The 12730-nt window shown below is 49.9% G+C and overlaps 1 protein-coding gene across 8 annotated transcripts in view; it reads right to left on the bottom strand.

Annotated features, from left to right (window-relative positions):
- The window catches only part of TM2D3 (TM2 domain containing 3), a 190475-nt gene that overhangs the window by 73421 nt on the left and 104324 nt on the right, over nucleotides 1-12730 (bottom strand). For 5 of the 8 annotated variants that reach the window (XR_014242799.1, XR_014242802.1, XR_014242803.1 and 2 more), the window contains one exon: nucleotides 3241-10764. The gene's annotated coding sequence lies outside the window, so the exon portion shown is untranslated. Of the gene's footprint in view, nucleotides 1-3240; nucleotides 10769-12730 lie in introns of all 8 variants that reach the window. The other 3 variants (XR_014242800.1, XR_014242801.1, XR_014242805.1) reach the window with 3 other exon arrangements.

Genomic DNA, 12730 nt, shown 5'->3' with positions numbered 1-12730 from the left:
GGATGCAAAATCTCCCCCAGATTTCTCTGAGGATACTAACTAGATTTGTCAGGTTCTCTCTCTTCCCTGGGTTGTGTTTTTAATCTTATGCAGTCAGCTATTCTGTTCAATATTCTTGGTCTTTTTTTTTCCAGATGGCCAGCTTTCCCCATGTGTCTGGTTATGTTTAGTCCTCTGTTCATATTTGAGGTTGAAGGACCATATTTACAGTAGCTGGCATGTTGTGTCTTGTCAACAAGCCACACCCTTGAGCTGATAAAAGGCCTGGACGGGAGTATCACGTGTGGGGTTGGCCTTGTGCACCAGCAGACTTTGCTTTAGGGTTCACAAGTAGGATGCTGGTGCTCTTGGGACCATTCTTTGATATTAGAATGGGAAGTCACCAATACTGACACTAGGAACCTTGGATCTCCTTGGTCAAACGTCTTTAGGAAGAGCCTTCTGGTTTTTTAGTTTGCTTAGGAGTAAATATCTAATGTTGGTCTCTCCCTGTGAAGTGAGTGGGGATTTAGAGAAGGCACTGATTGACACAACTGTTGACAAACCTTTAATTAAACATTCTGTTTGATGCCCTCCTTCACTTTCCAGTCTCTCTGTGCTCTGTTGGGAGGACTGGCCACTGCTGTGAGCCCCACTGCCATGTTCTCTGCACTGCACACCCATCCTTGGCTTTTTCTCATCTGTTACCTGTGCCTTCTGCTCTCTATCTCCCTACATCCATTTTAATGTCTTATTTGCCTATAACCCTTTCTCCAACCCCCTTCCTGTTTGGGGATATTTTTTCATTTTGTACCTTTTTATTGGGATTTGGAAGGAAAAAGAAAAATCCATGCGAAAAATCCACCTTCTTAAACCAGAAGTCTGTTTTTCCCCAGTTTTATGAGCCCTTAAGCTTCTGCAGAATAAACACATAATTGGTTTTTCCTTAACTTAGACAAACGTCTAAGTAGCAGTCAAAGAACGTTCCAAGTTCTTGAGCCAGCCGGTGCCATGGGTCTGTGGTGCACAGACTGGATGTCTGCTGGTTTGTGGGGGTAACAGAGTCCCCTGGATCTGAAGCCAGATTTGCTGTAGCAAGATCTCTGACTCCAAAGGATTACAAAATACTGAATTACTGCCGTGTACACCCAATAAGCAACCTGGAGCTGCATCTTGGGTTGATCTGAGTTACAGCCAGAGTGTATTGGTCCTTGGGTGATTCTATCCTGTGAATAATACATTACCCGAGCCCTGTGCTGGAGACGGATTGCCCTAATACCCATCCAAGGGACCTGTTGCTGGGATGTGTACAGCTCCAACCCATCATTCTGGTGCTGTTTTATTGATGCCAAAGAGTCCCCATAGGTGATGTATTACACAGCGGGGAGATGGCCCCTGGAGGAAGTGAAAGATCTGCAAGAAAACTCTTAATAATTATTGGAGAAAAGACAGCTACCATGCTGCATATAAAGGGTCTTTTTCTCCCCCCCTGTCAACTAGGGGAGAATATTGATATGCACTTTGCTTTTCCCAGGTTATCTCCTGCTCTCCTATTATACGTTTGGATACAGCTAAGAATAATTCTTCAGAGCCACCCTCCCCCCACCAAAAAAAATCCTTATCCCCTGAGTATCTCTGAACCTCCACAGATTCAAAGATGGGTAAGCATTAAAATGTCACCATCTCCTGGACTTGGTGCTTTTAAATTTCCTGTTTCACAACTACTGAGATGTAATTTCACGAGCAAAAATATCTGTCAGGGAGAATATTAAACAACTCCACACCTTCAGCCGTCCTGTCCTCAGCTATTTACAGATATGTTTTTAAAATATACCATTTAAATATGAACGGCAACTTCCTGTTAAACTTTGGATGTAGCAGCTGGCAAGAAATGTGCCCCCCCCATTGGTGAGAGAGGAAAAATTGATTTCTGTATACAAAGCCCTAACATAACAAGCAGAAGCACTTCCTGATAAATAGCGCCAAGCAAACATTCATATCCTTGCCTCCACCGTATTCAAAATATTTTTGCTAGACCAAGTGCAAAGTATTATTATCATTAAGTTTATCCTCCTTGGAACTGACCAGTTCCAAGTTCTACCAGAAGGTCTGATAGGAGTCAAGGCTATGGACGTTTATCATGGCAGTTACTTTGGTTTTAATTCTCTTCCAAAAAATGCTGCAGAGCCATGGATGGATATAAACATCGCCGTGCTTGAGGAAACCCACACCCAACAGCCCCAGGGCCGCAGCAGCCACCCCACAAACCAGCAAAACGGAAATTCCAGAGCAGTAAACAGTCAGAACTCAGATCCAGGGGCAGTCCCTGAGGGCACCACGGGGAAGAAAGGCACGGACAGTGGCAAAGACATCTGGGTCCCCACAGCTCCCTCCAGCTGCCACCACGAAACCTGGCTTGGAGTGGATTTGGGTTCCAAGGAAAACCCGCATCTGTGTCCTCTTTGTTCACCAAAGCGAAATCCTCCTCTGGTTGTTCCCTTTGTTTAAACCGCAAACAAAACCCTGTTTACTGCCGTGCTACACGGGTCCGGAAAAGAGCCCTCGTCACACGTGCACAGGCTGAGGAATCTGCACATCCTGACAGATACCCAGAAGGCCAGACGCCTTCGGGGAGAGTCGGGTCTTCCCCGTGTCCCGTTACGGTCACCGCCTGACCCCGCGCCCCCTCCAGGGGACCACTCTCAGCGCATCCTTTCTTACATGTATTCCCAAACAAGAGCCGCAACTCCATAAACTAGATGGAGTAAAACAAAGGCAACCTTGTGCCAATGTTTCCAAGTTGAAGACACAAGGCCGGCACGTGACAAAGATCAACTTCGCCCAGGACAGGGAGTGGGGGGAGGTAATCCGTGGAAAGAAAGGGAGAGGGTGGAGCCCCAGAGGACCTGCAGGCACGGAAAGAAAGTAGACCCTGGTCTGGGGCCGGGCAGGGGCGGGTCGCGAGGCGGAAGCGGCAGCCTCAGAGCCACGTGTCACCATCAACCACGCAGCTGGCGGCCATGCGGGTGGCCTGCTCAGACGACGCGCCCCCTCTCCATGAGCGGGGCTCGGAGGCGCTGTGGCCTACCAGCTCCCCTGCCCCCGGGGAGCCCGGAAGCCCGAGGAGCCCCCTGTGGGCGAGCTGAGCTGCAGACCCGGCTCAGAGGCGCGCTGGTCAAAAGAAGGCTGCTGGACCGATGGGAGCTGTGCTGCCCGAGCGCCCAGTAAGCAGCGGCGCCGGCAGTGAGGATGTTTTCTTACCTCTCAAGGACACGGGAGCTCGGGTGGCGGGCAGTCCGTGCTCGTGCTCAGCAGGGTCTTGAGGGCGTCTCTCCGTCATCCCCTCCATTTGCCACCTCCCTTCACATGGACCCAGGTGGCCGCCGGTTCTGCACGTCCTGTCTCCAAACTGCTCCTTAACTTCCACTGAGACAGGAGGGAAGGCAGGGCACGACCATTAAAAGAAGGACAGAGCCCTGGAGGACAGGACATAAACCGTCAGAACTCACTAGGCCCAAGATGGCGGAAGGTTCAACTTCCGGTGGACCTTGGGCCTCGTTATACCTCATTGTAATACGCTGGCATCTAAGCCACACCCACAGGCGCCATGGCAGTTCAGGGCTGACCATAAAAGGCCAAAAAGGGGGCGGTGGTCTAAGTCCTGGAAATCCCCGCCCCTTCTCCCATTCCTTACCCTGTGAGATTACCCGGCCTGTTAAAAACTAACCAGCCCATATTTCAGGGCCTCTCACTTTCTGAGACACCCACACTCTGCCTATGGAGCGTGTATCTCTCTTAATAAACCTGCTTTCCCTTTACTACCTCTCGCTCTTGAATACTTTCCCACGTGAAGCCAAGGACCCTCACTTGGTGGCCCATTCCCAGGGACTCACCCGAGACCCAGGACGTGGCTGTCCTCTCGCCCCACTTTTCCTGCCACACCATCAGGGAGGGAAAAGCAAATCTCCCCTTATGTCCCCTTAGAAAAAAAGTGTTGTTTTTTTTTTTCTAAGGAGGTAGCTTATGTGCTGGAGGGGGCATTGCTGGACATTCTGGAAATTATGCTAGTTATCCATCACACACAAAGAACAACCCAGGACAAAGATAATTGCAGCATGGGTTGAATTGTGTCCCTGCAAAGGATGTATTCAAGTCCTAACTCCCAGTCCCTGTGAATGTGACCCTATTTGGAAACAGGGTCTTTGCAGACGTGATCAAGTTAAAGTGAGGTCCTACTGAATGAGGGTGGGCATAATCCAACATGACTGTCGTCCGTGTGAGAAGAGGAGAAAGAGTCACTCGCAGGGAATGCAAGTGATGATGGAGGCAGAGGCTGGAGGGCTGCAGCTGCCAGGCAGGTCACACCTGGAGCCACCAGAAGCTGAGGAGACAGGAAGGATTCTTCCCGGAGGCTTCAGAGGGAGCGTGGCCCTGCTGACGCCTTGATTTTGGACTTCTGGCCTCCAGGACTCTGAGACAACAAATTTCTGTCATTCTAAGCCACTAGTTTGTGGGACTTGGTTATAGCAGCCCCGGGAACCTAACAGAGATAATATTTAAATATCTAGGCCCTCGCAGGGACATCAAGGGGTTGTCTGTACCCTCCTCTGGGCTCCGGGCATCAGGTAGGAGGGCAATCAGGTGGAATTCGTCTTTACCCCAGGCCAAGATCACCAGCAACCCTCAGGGAGGGGCAGTAGAGTGTAGACATTAAGTGCCTGGACTCTGGAGCCTGAATTCAAACCCCTTCTCTGTCCCTTCCTGGCTGTGTGACCTCAGGAAAGTCACTTAACCTCTCTGTGCAGCAGTAGCCTCATCTGTAGAAAGGAGATAAGATTGGGTTGTTCTGAGGAGTAAATGAGTTCACAGACATAAAATGCCTCGAGCGATATCGGGCACACAGTAAGTGTTTGCTGAGAAGGATAGTTGTCCTCTCCTCCCACGTCTTGTCTGTCCCCTTGTTTACAGCATGGCTACAAGGGGTCACCTAATGGCCTGTATTGAAGTGAAATTGGGGGGACTCAGGGCCAGAAGGAGCAGGCCAGTACCTGGAGTTATGGCAAAGTCAGGAGTCGTGTGCAGAGTGAGGACAAGGAAGAGCAATATGCCGGAAATGCCAGCGGACGGCTGGCACTCAGATGCGGGGAGACAAAACAGGTGGCTGCAAGTCCTGGCACGCGGGCCCTGGAAGTGGAAGGAGGGGGAGCTCCTGGGTGGAGGATGAGAAAGGAGGTGTTGGAGACCCAAGGCAGCCCTGGGTGGAGATGGGTGAACAAGGAGACCTCTGACAAGCAGGGGTGGTGAGGGGACCACTGCCTACAAGGTGCCTGTGCAAGATGTGGCACCATTTGTCCCACAAACTGGGAAGGGGACACTGGAAAGGAAGAGGAGCTTGCCTGGGTTCACAGGGCCGTGGGCCACAGAGATGTGAGTGCCACGCAGTGCCCGTGACCGGCTCCCGGGTGACCAGCTCTTCTGCCTCCGTGCTCGGCAAGATCTGGTCCAGCACCTCACAGGTGCTCGCCAGGCCACAGCCTTGCAGGAAGGTGCTGGGGCCTGAGGACAGCCAGCTTGGCCCTCGGAGGGCAACTAAAGCTATACCCAGGCTTACTTTCCCCTCCCTGAGCAAGCAAGAAAGAGAAGGCAAACATGCCCTTGGGCAAAAGTGCTAATTTGAGAAGCTAAACCACATCTAATTTGTGAAGATACACACAGCTTTGTGATGGTTACAGTAAGACAAACAGGCCCAGAAAAATTTCTAGCAACCTCTAATAGCTCAAGGAAACATAAAAACTTGTGTAAATGCCTCTGGAAGCAAATGGCAAAGGAAAAAAACAAAACAGCACAAAACTGTCCAGAGGTGATAGGGCAGCCAACCCCACACCCCAACCTCAGGGACTCTGGGTTAAATGACGTCTGTGACATAGTTCTGCAGTTTTGGCCTTGTTTCCATCCTTAAAAAGGATCCATTCGTTCACCATCACAACTCTTGGCAGTATGCTGATATCTTTACTTCTTCATTTGTCATTTTTAGACAATCTCTACTGATTCTACACTCTTAAAAATGAGAATTTCACTTATTTACCTTTAACCCCACCTCCTCCAAATCATAATTTTTTATTTTTCATATTTGTTACATTTGCAGCTATATAGATAGCCTTGAAACACATTGCTTTTCCGTCCACTGTAAGCAGTGTTGAGTTTTCACCACATAACAGAGGCCACGGCAACCCTGCTCTTTCCTCCACCTCCCTTCCCTGTCGCTCCCTCATCAGCTGGGTTTTCCTTTTACGGCATCAGAGATTTATAACATTTTGTTTGACAGCCATAATTAAGTTTTCTGTTCTTTGTTAAGTTTTATCTAGGTATTGAAAACAAGTAAACAACATTGGCATTTTTACAACTCTGTAAACTATTCACAATAGTGTTGACTGAGAAAAAAAAAGCACAATCTAAAAGCTGAGAATCATGTTTTACTTGGGGCATTACTGAGGACTATAGCCTGGGATGACAGCCTCTCAGATCCCTCTGAGGGACTGTTCTATTACTGCTAATCACAAAAACAGACATCTCAAGTTAATGATTTAATGCTTTTTTTATGTTTGGGAAGATGCAAGAGTCTGGGTGCATTGAATTTATTCCTTTGATATACACCTTAACTACTTAAGGCCAGTATCCTGTTTTTCTCCATCCCGAATCCCCACAGGGCGCATGGGGTGGGGCAGCTGCAGTGCTGGTGGCTTTAGGCTTGGTGGCCACAGCAACATCCTTTGTTTACTGAAATGGCAGGCGACATTCTCTGTCCACAGCAGTTACGTGGTTTCCTTCTCTATAGGCTGATGGCTTTCCCAAGTCACACAAAGGAGAACGATTTTAGCCTCAAGGCTGAAGGATTCTTCCACACATTCATCTTGCTCAAAATCCGGCCACGTGTTCAGTTAAGAAGAACAGAATGCTCTGGAAATATTTCAGAATGGCAACTTTTCTCTTTTTTTTTTTGGCTGCACTGCACAGCATGCAGGATCTCAGTTCACCAACCAGGGATCGAACCCGTGTCCCCTGCAGTGGACGTGCAGAGTCCTAACCACTGGACCACCAGGGAAGTCCCCAGAATGGCTACTTTTCTAATCCCCCTGTTGGAAGCACAAGGGAAGACTGTGCTCTGATCGTCCCTGTAGGTAAAACTCATGAAAGTGTGGGCCCCCCTCCTAAGGCTGGAGCCCGCTCAGATGGTCCACACCGGGGCTCCAGCCCTCGAGGGACAGTTTGGGTCTTTCTTCCCTGGCGCTGGTCCACAGAGGCTTTTGTTCCTGGGCTTCGCCTCCAGTAAGCTGTGATTCTCCATACCTACCTGTCTGTCTCTCCAATATTTGGGGCAGTGGTTTACCTGTGACCCCAGTTCTCCTGTAGATCTAAGAGGAGTTGTTGATTTTCAGTTGGTTCAGCTTTTTTCTTGTTGTGAAGATGGGAGTGATAACTTCCAAGCTCCTTACATGTCAGACCAGAAACTGTGAGTCGCTTTCAATATGTCTTAAAGCAAGTTCCTGATTTCAACCCCCTCTGTTGGAAATATCTAGAGGAGTTTCTGCTTTCCTGACTGGACACTGGCCGATACACTATCCTGCTGCACTGAGTCTTCCCTGCCTGGGGACACCCATCCCAGAGCCTCCTGAAGGCTCACATCCTGACCCAGGGGCCCCAGGCCGGGGCATCCGTGTCATCTGGGGACTTCCCTCCACCGAGCCTCCAGGGTAGAGCGCCTGTTTCTTGGATCCTTCCTTCTTGGTTTTCCTCCTTGTTTTGCTGGAGTAGTTCCTCAGGAGACTCTATAAGAAAAGGTGGCAGAATTTCTAAGTTTCCAGATGTCTGGAAACTGCATTTGTTAGTCCGAATCCTTTTGAGAATTGTTTCACTGGGTATAGAATTTGTTTTTTTTATAAATTTGTTTTATTTATTTTTTTATTTTTGGCTGTGTTGGGTCTTTGTTGCTGTGTGCGGGCTTTCTCTAGTTGCAGCGAGTGGGGGCTACTCTTGGTTGCACTGCGTGGGCTTCTCATTGCAGTGGCTTCTCTTGTTGTGGAGCACGGGCTCTAGGAGAGAGGGCTTCAGTAGTTGTGGGGCAAGGGCTCAGTAGTTGTGGCTCAAAGGCTCTTGAGCACAGGCTCAGAAGTGTGGTGCCCGGGCTTAGCTGCTCCACGGCATGTGGGATCTTCCCGGACCAGGGCTTGAAACCGTGTCCCCTGCATTGGCAGGTGGATTCTTAACCACTGCGCCACCAGGGAAGCCCAGGGTATAGAGTTCTATGTTCAAAATATTTCCTCTCAAACCTTGGAAGGCCTTTGTCTTCTAGAACCCAATCTCCCTGAGGAGGTCTGGGTTTTATTTCTTTACAGGCAGTCTGATTGTATTAATTTATTTTCTCCCTGGATGCTTTCGGTACCTGCCTTTCATTTTCATGTTCTGAAATTCATGAGACTGTGTCTGGTTGTGGATGTTTGATTACAGATCCAGAGTGGCACTCGTAGGCCTCCTCAGTCTGACGACTTCTATCTCTTGCCTTTGAGAAAATATCCTCTAGTATATCTGAGATTATTTTCTTTCCCTCAGTATCCTCTGCTTGTTCTGCAGCTGTAACAGTCAAATGTTGGACATCCTGGTTTGAACTGCTATTTCTTTTTTTCCCTCTCTCTCATGTTTTTGGTTTCTTTCTCATTTTTGTCCTACCATCTGGGAAGCTTCCTAATTTTCTTTTATTGAAAGTTTTATTTAAAAAATCGTATTTTTAATTTCTAAGATTTCTTCTTGATTATACAATTATTTCCTTTTCATAGCATCAGTTTTTGTTTTACAGATTTAATAACTTCTCATATCCTTCTGAGGATATGAGAATTTTTAGGAATTATCTTGTGATCCCTGCATTGTTTCTTTTTCCTATAGGGTTGGTTGTTTTGCTTGCTAATCTTCATATTTCTCATTCACATGGCTGGTCTCCCTTATGTGCCTGGGGACCCTTGGTCCTCCTTTCATATTTGAGAGTGAAGCTCCAGGCCAATGGTCCTGGGTGCCTGGTATGTTGTTCCCCTGCGGTTGTAGTCAGTCTGTACCCCATGAGGCCTCTCCCTTAACTGGGGAGGGTGACAGTGAGATCTGATGAAGTGCACAGGGCTTGTGGCCTAGAAGCTTCACTGTGGGATGAGCAATTGGGCTGATGGCTGGTACATGCTAAATAGGAAGGCCTTATTCTAGACCAATGGTTCTCCATCCTGGCTGGACCTGGTGAATGTCTTAAAATCCTGATGCCCGGGCCACATGCAGAACCCATGAGGTCAGAATCTCTGGGGGTTGGGGCCCCAGGCCTCAGCATTTTCTAAAGTGATTTCAGTATGCAGCCGAGGTTGAGAAGTTCTGTTCTAGATCAGGGACTCTCAGCCTTCAGTGTAGCCTCCATCTCCTGGAGGGATGGTTAAAACATGGACGGATGGGCCCCAAGGCCAAGAGCTGCTGATTCAGCAGGTCTGGGGTGGGCCTGGGAATTTGCATTTCTAACAAGTTCCCAGGTGATGCTGATGGTGAGGAACATATTTTGAGAAGCACAGCTTTAGAGTAGATTCTTCCACATTGGAAGTCTAGTTTGTCTTGGGACGTTTGTTCAATTTCTCTAAAAAAGAGCCCCTTTTTTGGCTTGAGGTTGTCATTGTTCTGTGCCTTGGTGGGGGGGGGCCTTAGACTGAGCCACTTCATAAACAGATTTCCTATCAGTCCTGCGTTTTTCAGCGCTCCTATCCCCCCCACCCCTCCTCACCTGCCAGCTCGCAGCCTGTGCCCCTCTGGGTTCGGGTAGGGACTGGCCTGCCCCTGCAGCCTCCCTCTGACAATGTTCTGAGAGGTGGACTCTGCCTTTCTTTCTCCTCCGTTCATACCCATCCATTTTCTTTCCAGCTTACAGAATCATTTTTTGCTGGTTTTTTCCCCAAATCTTTTGACTGCTAACGCCCCTGCCTCCAGGCTGGCCTGGACCACGGCAGCCAGTTCATGCTCTGCCGCCGACTCCTGTGTGCGGCCCTGGATGCTTCCAGCTTGGCCCAGACAACACTTCTTTCCAGCTGGTGGTCATGGCTGTATCTCCAGCATGTTTGTTGTTGGCTTACCGTGTTCAGGCACCACATTTCACGGACAGGGTCTACAGTAATCTCTGAACACTGTGAGGTAGATACTATTATTTTCTCCATTTAGAAATGATGGGCATGAGGACTTCCCTGGTGGCGCAGTGGTTTAGAATCCACCTGCCAGTGCAGGGGACACGGGTGCGAGCCCTGGTCCGGGAAGGTCCCACATGCCGCGGAGCAACTAAGCCCGTGTGCCACAACTACTAAGCCTGTGCTCTAGAGCCCGTGAGCCACAACTACTGAGCCCACGTGGCACAACTACTGAAGCCCGCACGCCTAGAGCCTGTGCTCCGCAACAAGAGAAGCCACAGCAGTGAGAAGCCCGCGCACCACCACAAAGAGTAGCCCCTGCTCGCCTCACCGCAACTAGAGAAACCCAGGCGCAGCAACGAAGATCCAATGCAGCCAAAAATAAATAAATTTATTAAAAAAAAAAAAAAGAAATGAGGGGAGTGAGAAGCTGAGAGGCCGCACAGCTGGGGACCTGTGACTCCCACGCAGGCTCGTGGGCTACTGGCTGCAACTTACAACAGGCTCTGCCAACGGGAAGTGGCCCCAGGACGCAGTGATGCCCCACCTGGGCCAAGCCGGAATTGCAATTTGTAACTGTGACCCCCTTCTCCCTGTTTAAAAAAAAAAGGTATTTTTTAAAAAATGTATCTATTTTAAAAAGCCCATTTCTAAATTAAAGTGAATTGAAGTTCATTTTACTCTGAGAGCTTCACAGTAGCTCTTGAGATAAAATGGATTTCAATTAGTTTAGCTTTGAGAAGATCTCAATAGCTTTTAGGATATGTATGACTGTCATGGGGTCTCACAAATTTAGGTGAGAAATCTCCAGCCCAAGCTGTAGAAAGATAATGGCTTGTCTTCCACCGAGGCTTCCGTAGGCTCCTGGCCAGGGAGAGGAGATCCCAGCTAGGGGCCAGGCAGCACCTGCCCTTTCCTCTGAATTTCCCGACTTTTCTATGGAGACCTTCAGTGGTTTCATCCCCAAACTCCAGCCAAGGAATGAGAGAGCTAGAGAAAATCATTGCCTTGTGGTTCCTCCATAGTGCCCGTTTGGGGCCAGATCCACTGAAGTGTCCACAGCTGAGTCCACATAAAGCTGTGGTTTCAGGGATACTGTTCCAAGGTGTGTGGTTATGACCCGATGCCACACGGACACAGAGACACCCAGCACAACCTCAGCTCCCAGGAGCCCCGGGCTCCATGCCCCCCAAGGACAGCCCCTCTGCACCCCTTCTCCCTGCGGGGAGGCCGCCCAACTTCCGGGGCCGAGGTCACTATCTGAGCTCTTAATCCTTTCCTGAGCTTCACAACGAGCCTCCAAAAGAAAACCCACACGGCTCACACGAACCCTGATGTGGATGAAGAGCAAACCAGAGGATGGCTTAGAAGTCCCGATGCGATAGGACGGCGATGCCCCGGCCACGGACCCCAAGAGTGGGAGCGCGCACCCCAGAAGTGAGAGGGAGGAGGGGTGCGCCCTGGCCACACACATCTGACCCAGCACCTGAGTGATGGATGTCCAGCGAGAGAGAGAGAGAGCGCACGCGAGCAGGGGCAGGGAGTGAAGAAGAGGAGAGAGAACAGGAGCTTTGACACATCCAGCTGCTCCATAACCAGGGAGGCAAGTGCAGTGACAGAGCAGTTGGAGCCAAAGTCACTCAGGGACTGAAAGGCAATTACTTAAATATTTAAAGCAGACGCCCTGCTAGCAGCTGTGGAGGCAGCTCTTTGTTAATATTTAACATGATCTGGGCAGTCACTGGGAAAACAACTGTTTACAGGAGAGATGAACAAACAGCCCCAATTGCTCAAAGCCAGTGGGAGGCTTTAGGGGACTAGCAGCTGCCAGGGATTCCAGATCCAGCAGCTCTAGATCCAGGAGGCCCACAGCTGTCCCAGGAGTACAGTGAAAACCATAAACATGCATCATCGGCTTGGCGGCCCTGCTCCAGAATCGTGGTTTGCAGGAAACCCAGCCCTGCAGCTGGGCCTGGGAGGTGGCTCCTGGCTGGCCGGCCGGCCCCTCGTGTGGGCAGTTGCGCCCTGCAGCCCTGGCTGGGCCCTCCTTCTGGCCTCATGCGCTGTCCCGCGGGGGATTCCTTGCAGAACTCCCTGCGCACAGCCGGGGACAGGTGCTCGCAAGTGGAGAGGCTCTAATTTGTGGAAAGAATCACAAGCTTGCTTGAAAATCCTCCAGCTCACACTTGGGCCTTTAGGGACACCAGACCAGACTGCTTCCCGGAAATGACAAGCGAGCCTGTTTTCAGGAGTGTTCTCAGGATCGTTCCCACTTCCGTGTGCCAGGCCTCCATGAGCCTGGTTATCTTTACCGAGTCTGGATAAATCAGGCCAGGAGTGAAGGATCATGCACTCACCTCAAGCCTTACTCCCCCTGGGCCTATTTTCCATCACCCCTAACGCCTTCCCACAGGGGCCTCCTGGAGCCCATACACATGGGTCGCTCTTGGGGTCACCTGGATGTGAAATTCCAGTTCAGAACCAAGGGCTGCTGCCATAAGCTCCATTTCATCATCCAGGGCATCGATTGTGGAGTTGCCCAACTGTAGACCCAC

Source organism: Balaenoptera borealis, assembly GCF_965194805.1.
Source record: "Balaenoptera borealis genome assembly, chromosome: 3".
Taxonomy (NCBI): domain Eukaryota; kingdom Metazoa; phylum Chordata; class Mammalia; order Artiodactyla; family Balaenopteridae; genus Balaenoptera; species Balaenoptera borealis.
The sequence above is the reverse complement of the archived record's forward strand: the minus strand, read 5'-3'. Positions and strand labels throughout refer to the sequence as shown.